This window comes from Oncorhynchus nerka, linkage group LG21 (genome assembly GCF_034236695.1).
Source record: "Oncorhynchus nerka isolate Pitt River linkage group LG21, Oner_Uvic_2.0, whole genome shotgun sequence".
In the NCBI taxonomy this organism is placed as follows: Eukaryota; Metazoa; Chordata; class Actinopteri; order Salmoniformes; family Salmonidae; genus Oncorhynchus; species Oncorhynchus nerka.
The window spans coordinates 6,567,569-6,577,474 of NC_088416.1; the positions used below are offsets into that span (position 1 = coordinate 6,567,569).

Genomic DNA, 9,906 nt, shown 5'->3' on the forward strand with positions numbered 1-9,906 from the left:
TAATAGTAATATTATATTATTCATTTCTCACCAGTTCTGCATTGTGAAGGCCAAATCAGTAAAATTACGATTGTAATTCACAGTAGTTATTTTGTACAAGGTATCCTCGTTTAGATGACGACTTATTAATATGCATTTGAGTTCAGCATTTTGAAGAAGGAAAAACAACGTTGGACCTTCTCTTATTTTCCAGTTTGCATGAGAGCCGGCCCTACTCCAAGGCCTTTTTCACCCGAATGATCCAGATGGAGAAAGATCAAGTGAGTCGAGTCACAATGTATGGGGAAACGAGAACAAATCCAAATCAAATGTATTTATAAAGCCCTTCTTACATCAGCTGATATCTCAAAGTGCTGTAAAGAAACCCAGCCTAAAACTCCAAACATCAAGCAATGCAGGTGTAGAAGCATGGTGGCTAGGAAAAACTCCCTAGGAAGGCCAGAACCTAGGAAGAAACCTAGAGAGGAACCAGGCTATGAGGGGTGGCCAGTCCTCTTCTGGCTGTGTCGGGTGGAGATGTTCAAATGTTCATAGGTGACCAGCAGGGTCAAATAATAATAATCACAGTGGATGTCGAGGGTGCAACAGGTCAGCACCTCAGGAATAAAGGTCAGGTGGCTTTTCGTAGCCGATCACATTCAGAGTATCTCTACTGCTCCTGCTGTCTCTAGAGAGTTGAAAACAGCATGTCTGGGACAGGTAGCACGTCCGGTGAACAGGTCAGGATTCAATAGCCGCAGGCAGAACAGTTGAAACTGGAGCAGCAGCACGGCCATGTGGACTGGGGACAGCAAGGAGTCATCAGGCCAGGTAGTCCTGAGGCATGGTCCTAGGGCTCAGGTCCTCTGAGAGAGAGAGAGAGAGAAAGAAAGAAAGAGAGAGCATACTTAAATTCACACAGGACACAGGATAAGACAGGAGAAATACTCCAGATATAACAGACTGGCCCTAGTCCCCCGACACAAACTACTGCAGCATAAATACTGGAGGCTGAGACAGGAGTGGTCGGGAGACACTATGGCTCCATCCGACGATACCCCCGGACAGGGCCAAACAGGTAGGATATAACCCCACCCACTTTGCCAAAGCACAACCCCCCCCCACCACTAGAGGGATATCTTCAACCACAAAGTATAGCCCACAAAGATCTCTGCCACGGCACAACGCAAGGGGGAGCGCCAACCCAGACAGGAAGATCACGTCAATGACTCAACCCACTCAAGTGACGCACCCCTCCCAGGGATGGCATGGAAGAGCACCAGTAAGCCAGTGACTCAGCCCCTGTAATAGGGTTAGAGGCAGAGAATCCCAGCGGAGAGAGGGGAACCGGCCAGGCAGAGACAGCAAGGGCGGTTCGTTGCTCCAGTGCCTTTCCGTTCACCTTCACACTCCTTGGGCCAGACTACACTCAATCATAGGACCTACTGAAGAGATGAGTCTTCAGTAAAGACTTAAAGGTTGAGACCGAGTTTGCGTCTCTCACATCGGTAGGCAGAAAATATCATAAAAATGGAGCTCTATAGGAGAAAGCCCTGCCTCCAGCTGTTTGTTTAGAAATTCTAGGGACACTAAGGAGGCCTGCGTCTTGTGACCGTAGCGTTTGTGTAGGTATGTACGCAGGACCAAATCGGAAAGATAGTCCATGCTCAGACAAATATATGTTGCAACCAACCAAGGCATCGTCTCAAACTAGCCGGTTGTTCCAATATTTCCACACATTGTTGTGGCTTTATGTACAAAATGTTGCATAAAGGGTTTAACTTTTCACACTAATGTTAGGATTTTTGTAAGTCTGTTCCCAGATCTGTTTGTGCTGCATAGCCAACGGGCTATGGTCATTGGCAAGGCTGTTGTACTAACTGGAATGGTGTGACTGTTCTTTTAGGAGACTCCCAAGATGGTTGGAACTACAGGTTTTGCAGGCTTTTATTCCAGCCCAACATTAACACACCTGAATCAACAGCAACTTTGATTAGCTGATTTGAGGTGTTTTAGTATGGCATGAGTATAAACCTTTACTTCCATGTAGTTTTCTGGGATAAAGTAAGTTGAGATGGTCACTCAGGACTGTCTGTATGGCTTTTTCCCTCCAGATCTGTGGCTGGAGTACATCCGAGAGGAGCTTGGGCCCAGCGGCCAGCCAGAAAGCTGTGGGAAGATCCACTGGAGAGCCATGAAGCTGCTGGAGGGGGAGAGTGTGGAGAGATTCACTGCCCAGTACACCCTGCTGCAGACTGGACACATCTAGAACACACTTTATATGATCGAGTTCAATTTGTACTTTACATTTCCTTACATTTTGTATTCAACGTGGTCTTTCATACAAGTTTACAACTTTAATCATTTTATTTTTTGAAGAGTTATGTTAATGCCGCTGGGGCGGCAGCGTAGCCTAGTGGTTAGAGCGTTGGACTAGTAACCGGAAGGTTTCGAGTTCAAACCCCCGAGCTGACAAGGTACAAATCTGTCGTTCTGCCCCTGAACAGACAGTTAACCCACTGTTCCCAGGCCGTCATTGAAAATAAGAATGTGTTCTTAACCGACTTGCCTGGTTAAATAAAGGTAAAATAAAAAATGTACACATCAGTGAAAATAACATTTATTACGTATTTACAAAACATTAATTTTGTCGCTGTTAACTTGAAATAAAAGCATCTCTGCAGTCTCCTTGGTCAGGGTGTTTCTACAGTGTTCCATCTGTAGGTCAATATCACACATTGTAGCACATGGGATTATCGTTCTTCTGTTTCAATAACCAGTGCGTCACATGACTACTTAAATACATGTGAGTATTATGAGCATAACGACCCCTGACTTGCTTCCTCAGATTGGAGCCTAGGGATAGCAGTAGATCCACTGACCAACCAGTGCTCTGCAAAACCTTTTCTTGATTAGTGTTAACAGATTCAGCTCTATACAAGACATTTATCTGCAGTCAGAACATTGCAGAACATTGCACTCTCCTGTACCTTAGTAGAGACCCCTTGACTTTTTCCACATTTTGTTACATTACAGCCTTATTCAAAAATGTAAATAGTTGTTTTCCTCATCAATCCACACACAATACCCCATAATGACAAATCAAAAACAGGTGTTTAGAAATTGTTGCTAATTTATACAAAATAAAAGTGAAATATCGCATTTACATAAGTATTCAGACCCTTTACTCAGTACTTTTGTTGAAGCACCTTTGGCAGCGATTACAGACTTGAGTCTTCTTGGGTATGTTATTTGTCACATGCACCGAATACAACAGGTGTAGATAGACGTTACAGTGAAATGCTTACTTACAAGCCCCTAACCAACAATGCAGTTAAAAAAATATATGAATAAGAAATAAAAGGAACAAGTAATTAAAGAGCAGCAGTAAAATATGGGGAGTTTCTCCCATTCTTTTCTGCAGATCCTCTCAAGCTCTGTCATGTTGGACGGGGAGCGTTGCTGCACAGCTATTTTCAGGTCTCCAGAGATGCTCGATTGGGTTCTGGCTGGGACATTCAAGGACATTCAGACCTGAAGCCACTCCTGCGTTGTTTCTGCTGTGTGCTTAGGGTCATTGTCTTGTTGGAAGGTGAACTTTCGCCACAGCCTGAGGTCCTGAGTACTCTGGAGCAGGTTTTCATTAAGGATCTCTCTGTACTTTGCTCTGTTCATCTTTGCCTCGATCCTGACTAGTCTCCCAGTCCCTGCCACTGAAAAACATCTCCACAGCATGATGGTGCCACTACCATGCTTCACCGTTGGGATGGTGCCAGGTTTCCTCCAGATGTGAAACTTTGCATTCAGGCCAAAGAGTTCAATCTCGGTTTCATCAGACCAGAAGATTTTGTTTCTCATGGTCAGAGTTTTTGGGTGCCTTTTGACACACTCCAAGCGGGCTGTCATGTGCCTTTTACTGAGGAGTGGCTTCCGTCTGGCCACTCTACCACAAAGGCCTGCTTAGTGGAGTGCTACAGAGATGGTTGTCCTTCTGGAAGGTTCTCCCATCTCCACAGAGGTACTCTAGAGCTCTGTCAGAGTGACCATCGGGTTCTTGGTCACCTCCCTAACCAGGGCCCTTCTCCCCCAATTGCTCAGTTTGGCGGGGCGGCCAGCTCTAGGAAGAATCTTGGTGGTTCCAAACTTCTTCCATTTAAGAATGATGGAGGCCACTGTGTTCTTGGGACTTTCAATGCTGTAGCAATTTTTTTGGGACCCTTCCCCAGATCTGTGCCTCGACACAATCTTATCTCTGAGCTCTACGGACAATTCCTTTGACCTCATGGCTTGGTTTTTGCTCTGACATGCACTGCCAACTGTGGGATGTTATATAGACAGGTGTGTGCCTTTCCAAATCATGTCCAATCAATTTAATTTACCAAAGGTGGACTACTACAAAATAATTTGTAGAAACATCAAGGATTGTCAATGGAAACAGGATGCACCTGAGCTCAATTTTCGAGTGTCATAGCAAATGGACTGAATACTTATGTAAATAAGGTATGTTTTTCATTTATTTTTTTATTAACAAAAAATACTAAGAACTTGTATTTGCTTTGTCATTCTGGGGTATTGTGAGTAGATTGCTGAGGAAATGTTTTTATTTAATCCATTTTAGAATAAGGCTGAAGGCACTGTATATTCACACAAAGATCCAGGAGATTATTAAATGTTGTATTGCCATGGAGGCCTTTGTCACATTTGATTTACCTGAAACATTTCACTGAGGCCCATTTTAGCAATCTGAACAAGATGATAGGGCAAACATTGTGTATTCGTCATATATTGTAGCAAGTGTACAATTTAAATGGATTAAACAACATTCATGGCTTTTTTTTAAGGCCTACAATGTGTTTAATACCCTTTTAATGATGAGTGCAAGCATTACTGAAACATTTATAAACAATGTACCAAAACATTCAGGTTGATTCACATTTTACAGGTAAGGATGCCTCTAATTACTCTTTCCAGTGACGTAACCTTCACAGCTGTAGCCATGTTCAACTAACGCCACGGAATGCCACTACAAAGTCTTGCATTACAAGACCATCTACATTTATTTATTTTAGTAATCAAATAAGCATGCTTTAAAGTTGTTTTTATCAAATAACATGTACTGTACTAAATGGCATTCATGACGACCAGTGTATTGACCTTTGAATGCTTCACAGAAACTCTCCTTCTCCTACAGAGTAATTCATAGAACCTTGAGGCCAGTTTTCTACAACAAATAAGGCTTCTTGAGAATACATTCAGTCCGTCCCATGATATTCCACTCTCCCTCACTGGGTGATATAATAGTTAACGTCTTAAGTGAACGCTTTCATCTTCATGACCAAGACTTCCAATTATAGACTGGGCTGGCACCTCGTACAATCATGGTATTGAAGAGGGAATCCCCAGTTTACAGTTTTCCCATGCATCATACAGGCGGGATAAGCAATTAGTGCCAACATGAAAACCTATCTAACTAATACTGTTGTTCCATCTGGGGAGTGAAACCACTTGAGGCATATTAAGGCAGGCAAACCTAATGATAGTTAGCATCCCTTTAGTGCGCTATTAGATTACAGTCTGCAGGTTGAGGTATCTCTGTGGTTTTAGCATCCCCACATCCAGAGATGGGCAGTATTCCTGTTACATGTGTTTGAAATGTAAATTACTTTGGAATATTTTGTCATTTGCATTTCACCGGCCTGAACTACAATCCAATGTAGTTTGTAACAAGATACTTTCGAGACCTGTCATTTATATTTTCAAAATGCAGAATCATTTTCTATACTATTTTTTATTTTATAGCGGTTCAACATTTGGTGGCCCCCTGTCACCCTGCATCGGTATCAGAAGTCACGGCACTATGGTGTTATATGAGTGTCTGCTGAGTGAACATGTAAATGTAAAAATGTCCACCTGCAAAGCATGGTGGGTATTATTGATGAGCTCCACCCACAAAATGAGGCCAATAATAATACCCAGTGTGCTTTGCAATTGTTCATTTTTACATTTAGGTCATTTAGCAGACATTTATCCATAGCGACTTACAGTCAGTGCATTCAATCAAGGTAGATAAACAACCACATATTACAGTCATAGCAAGTTAAATGTTGTTGTTTTTTGTTTCCGTTACTAAGACTATTGTTGTAGTGAAGGCGTGTACTTGCAAATGTATTTTGTATTAAAAAATAAATCATTCTAAATACAATACTTTGCAAAAGTATTTTGTATTTTAGTTTGATACATTGGTCTTTAGAGTAGAGGCCCACCGATTTAATTAGGGCCAATTTCAAGTCTTCATAACAATTGGTAATCAGCATTTATGGACGCCGATGACATTGCAATCCACGAGGAAATTGTGTGGCAGGCTGACCACCTGTTATGCGTGTGCAGCAAGGAGCCAAGGTAAGTTGCTAGCTAGCATTAAACTTACCTCGTAAAAAACAATCAATCTTCACATAATCACTAGTTAGCTACACATGGTTGATGATATTACTAGGTTAACGAGCTTGTTCTGCGCTGCATATAATCAATGTGGTGGCTGTTAATTTATCATCGAATCACAGCCTACTTCAACCAGACCAAACGGGAGATGATTTAACAAAAGCTCATTGCCGAAAAAAGCACAATCTTTGCACAAATGTACCTAACCATAAGCATCAACGCCTTTCTTAAAATCAATACACAGAAGTATATATTTTTAAACCTGCATATTTAGTTAAAAGAAATTCATGATAGCAGGCAATATTAACTAGGGAAATTGTGTCACTTCACTTGCGTTGTGCAAGCAAAGTCAGGGTATATGCAGCAGTTTGGGCCGCCTGGCTCGTTGCAAACTAATTTGCCAGAATTGTACATAATTATGACATAACATTGAAGGTTGTGCAATGTAACCGCAATATTTAGACTTAGGGTTGCCACCCGTTCAATATGTCTGACTGAGCGCTGGTAGGCAGCAGCAGGCTCGTAAGCATTCATTCAAACTTTACTGCGTTGGCCAGCAGCTCTTAGCAATGTTGGAGGCACAGCGCTGTTTATGACTTCAAGCCTACTCCCGAGATTAGGCTGGCAAAACTAAAGTGCCTATTAAAACATCCAATAGTCAAAATGTATATGAAATACAAATGGTATAGAGAGAAATAGTCGACGCGTCATAATTTCTATAATAACTACAACCAAAAACTTCTTAACTGGGAATATTGACCCATCAGCTTTCATATGTTCTGAGCAAGGAACTTAAATGTTAGCTTTTTTTACATGGCACATACTGCACTTTTACTTTTTTCTCCAACACTGTGTTTTTGCATTATTTAAACCAAATTGAGTTTGTTTCATTATTTATTTGAGACTAAATGGATTTTATGTAAGTATTTTATTAAGTTAAAATAAGTGTTCATTGTTCATTCAGTATTGTTGTAATTGTCATTATTACAAATATATATATATATACCAATAAAAGCCGATACGATTAATTGGTATCGGCTTTTATTGGTCCTCCAATAATCGGTATCGGCGTTGAAAAATCATAATCGGTCGACCTCTACTTTAAAGTAACTTGTATTTGTAAAAAGATACATTTCGATGCATATTCTGCCCATGTCTTCTTCCATTGGTGCAAAGCGAGTGAAACTATTGACTCACTGAGACACACAGTATCCAGCAACACCTCCGTGGTAGAATGGTACAATTGGCAGTCGAGATAAAGGCCAAATAGCCAAAAACTTTTCTAGTAGCCAAAATCCCTTATTAATCATGTCCTGCCCCATCTCATCCATGTAGGTCTGGATGACTTTCCAGACCCACACTCTCAATGCTTCTGATCACTATGGTAATCCAGTGTTGTCCTCAACTTGCCTCCTGGGCCCTGCGTGGCTTCTCCTTCCTCACTCCCCCTCAGTGCTTCCTCAACAGTATGTAGGTGAAGAGCACCACCACTCCAGCGGTCAGCGCTGCGATGACACACTGGTGAATGGTGGTGACGGTCTCCAGCGTGTGGATGCGCTCCTCCATGGCGCTGGTGTGGATGTAGTCATAGACGGAGGCACCGATGCTCCACACCGCCCACGCGGCATCCACCAGTGCCTTCATAGTGGGGGAGACCATTGGGAGGCTGCAGGGCGCCGCTGAAGCTGGACCCCAGCCTCATCTGCCGCTCACGGGCCCCACTACACGGCCCTCACTGGGGGGGAAGGAGAGATAGGTACACACAGGGCACACTATTGTGACCTCTGACCCCTTAAATGGAGGTAATATGGCTAGTTGGAAAGGGGAAACTGAAGTAGCACTACATACAGGCTCTTTGAGCTAGTTCTCCTGACAGGTGATATATCTGTGATTGTTCAGGCAACTTATCAATAGGATATTCATTCATCATCCACAACATGTTATGATTGCAGTTTTTTTTTAGAATAGGTATCATTCTCATCTTTGTCAGAATAACCAGCTGTTATGTAGCCTCCCAGACTAACACCAGCTGACTGACTGACATCAGCGCACAGAGATAGCCTGTTGGTCACTCCTGACAATCTTCATCTTAGTAAATATGGAACTTTGCGATGGAATAAAACGATGCACGTGAAAATCTCATTTGATTAGTGATGGGTTCCCCATGAGAAAACATTTCGAAACTGGGACCAATTTGAATAGCCTATGTGCGAAAATCGAGGCGACACATTCCTAAATGTCTATGGCTGCCAGTGGCATTTAGCAAATATATAACAGGACGGGACAAAGGAAGGAGATAAAATCATATTGATTGCGATAATTTACTTGGCCAAAACAAGAGCTTTTATAATTTAAAAAAACGCATCAACATCATCCTTCGGTCGAAACTCAAGCCAAAATTCGCCAGCGCGACATCATGCGACTATTACACACAAACGAATAATACTCACCAAGGGATTGGCAATGTTATGCAAATCGTTGTTGGAATAAGGATGAACATCCGTATCTGTGGTTTATGAAAATGATTATACAGTTTAGAATAAATCGGTGTTGCAACTGTGACATTGCTCCTGCGTAAATGCGTCATTACGCACAGAGAGTAGGGCGTGCTCTATAGTCCTGTTCATTCTTGTTACGACAATAATCCTCAACTATTTGCCACGTGGAGTCGCACCACACCACCAAAAGAAGTATGAGCGCAAGGGAAATTATGGGCCAATATAATAATCATATAAAATCGTAGTATTGGCTAGTGCCATGCTTACATACAATATACAACGTCTCTTAATAACGGTCACTATGTATATTAGGGTATAATATGCCAATTTGATGACAGTATTATGTGGGTTAAATAAATGTATAATTCGTATGAGAAAGAAACCACAGGAATGTATCCATTTTTCTTTCGTTGTGTTGTCAATAGTGCGCCGACTTCTATGAATGTCTACTCCATCAATATTAGCCTATAACAATATCAGTCAAGTGCTGCGCCCAACCTTGGCAATGGAAACCTATAACTTGGAGACATGTCGAAGTGACGCGCTCAAAATAACCAGGTTACCACTTAGCAGAATCCCATTTTGGGGAGGTCCCAGCACGAGGGCGCAACACCATATATCAAATCCTTTCAGCTCTTGGCGATGTCGTGGTCATATAGCCTACGACTGGGCAATAACATCAGCAAGTCCGTTTACAGAGAATGGATATTTTGAGAACTGTCCGCGGTGCGTAGCGCACCGGGGTCGCTCAGACTGGGAAACATCGCATTTATCCATGAAAAGAAGCTTAGGAGAATCACTGGCACCGTGGCACGAGTGCTACACTGTTGCGTTTTTTTTATTTAGGAGAAAACAACATTTCAAGTTATTTTGAAAGAAAATGGTGCAATTCGTCCCCAAGGATATTCTTTCTAAATTTGGGGATTGTGCAATACCAGCGCCACTGATCAAAAAGAGGGGCGGTGGTGGTGTGATGAGCAGCAGCGAACTT

At 42.2% G+C, this 9,906-nt stretch overlaps 1 long non-coding RNA gene and 1 pseudogene across 1 annotated transcript in view; one reads left to right on the forward strand and one right to left on the reverse strand.

Annotated features, from left to right (window-relative positions):
- LOC115104407 (U3 small nucleolar RNA-associated protein 6 homolog) overlaps window positions 1–2,665 on the forward strand; it is a 13,311-nt pseudogene extending 10,646 nt beyond the window's left edge.
- Window positions 1–9,010, reverse strand: part of LOC135563512 (uncharacterized) — a 9,866-nt gene extending 856 nt beyond the window's left edge. The window contains exons 1-2 of the long non-coding RNA XR_010460335.1: window positions 8,868–9,010; window positions 32–8,152 (exon numbers count right to left, since the gene is read on the reverse strand). This is a non-coding gene — a long non-coding RNA (uncharacterized LOC135563512). The remainder of the gene's footprint in view (window positions 1–31; window positions 8,153–8,867) is intronic.
- Between the last annotated feature and the right edge of the window lie 896 nt (window positions 9,011–9,906).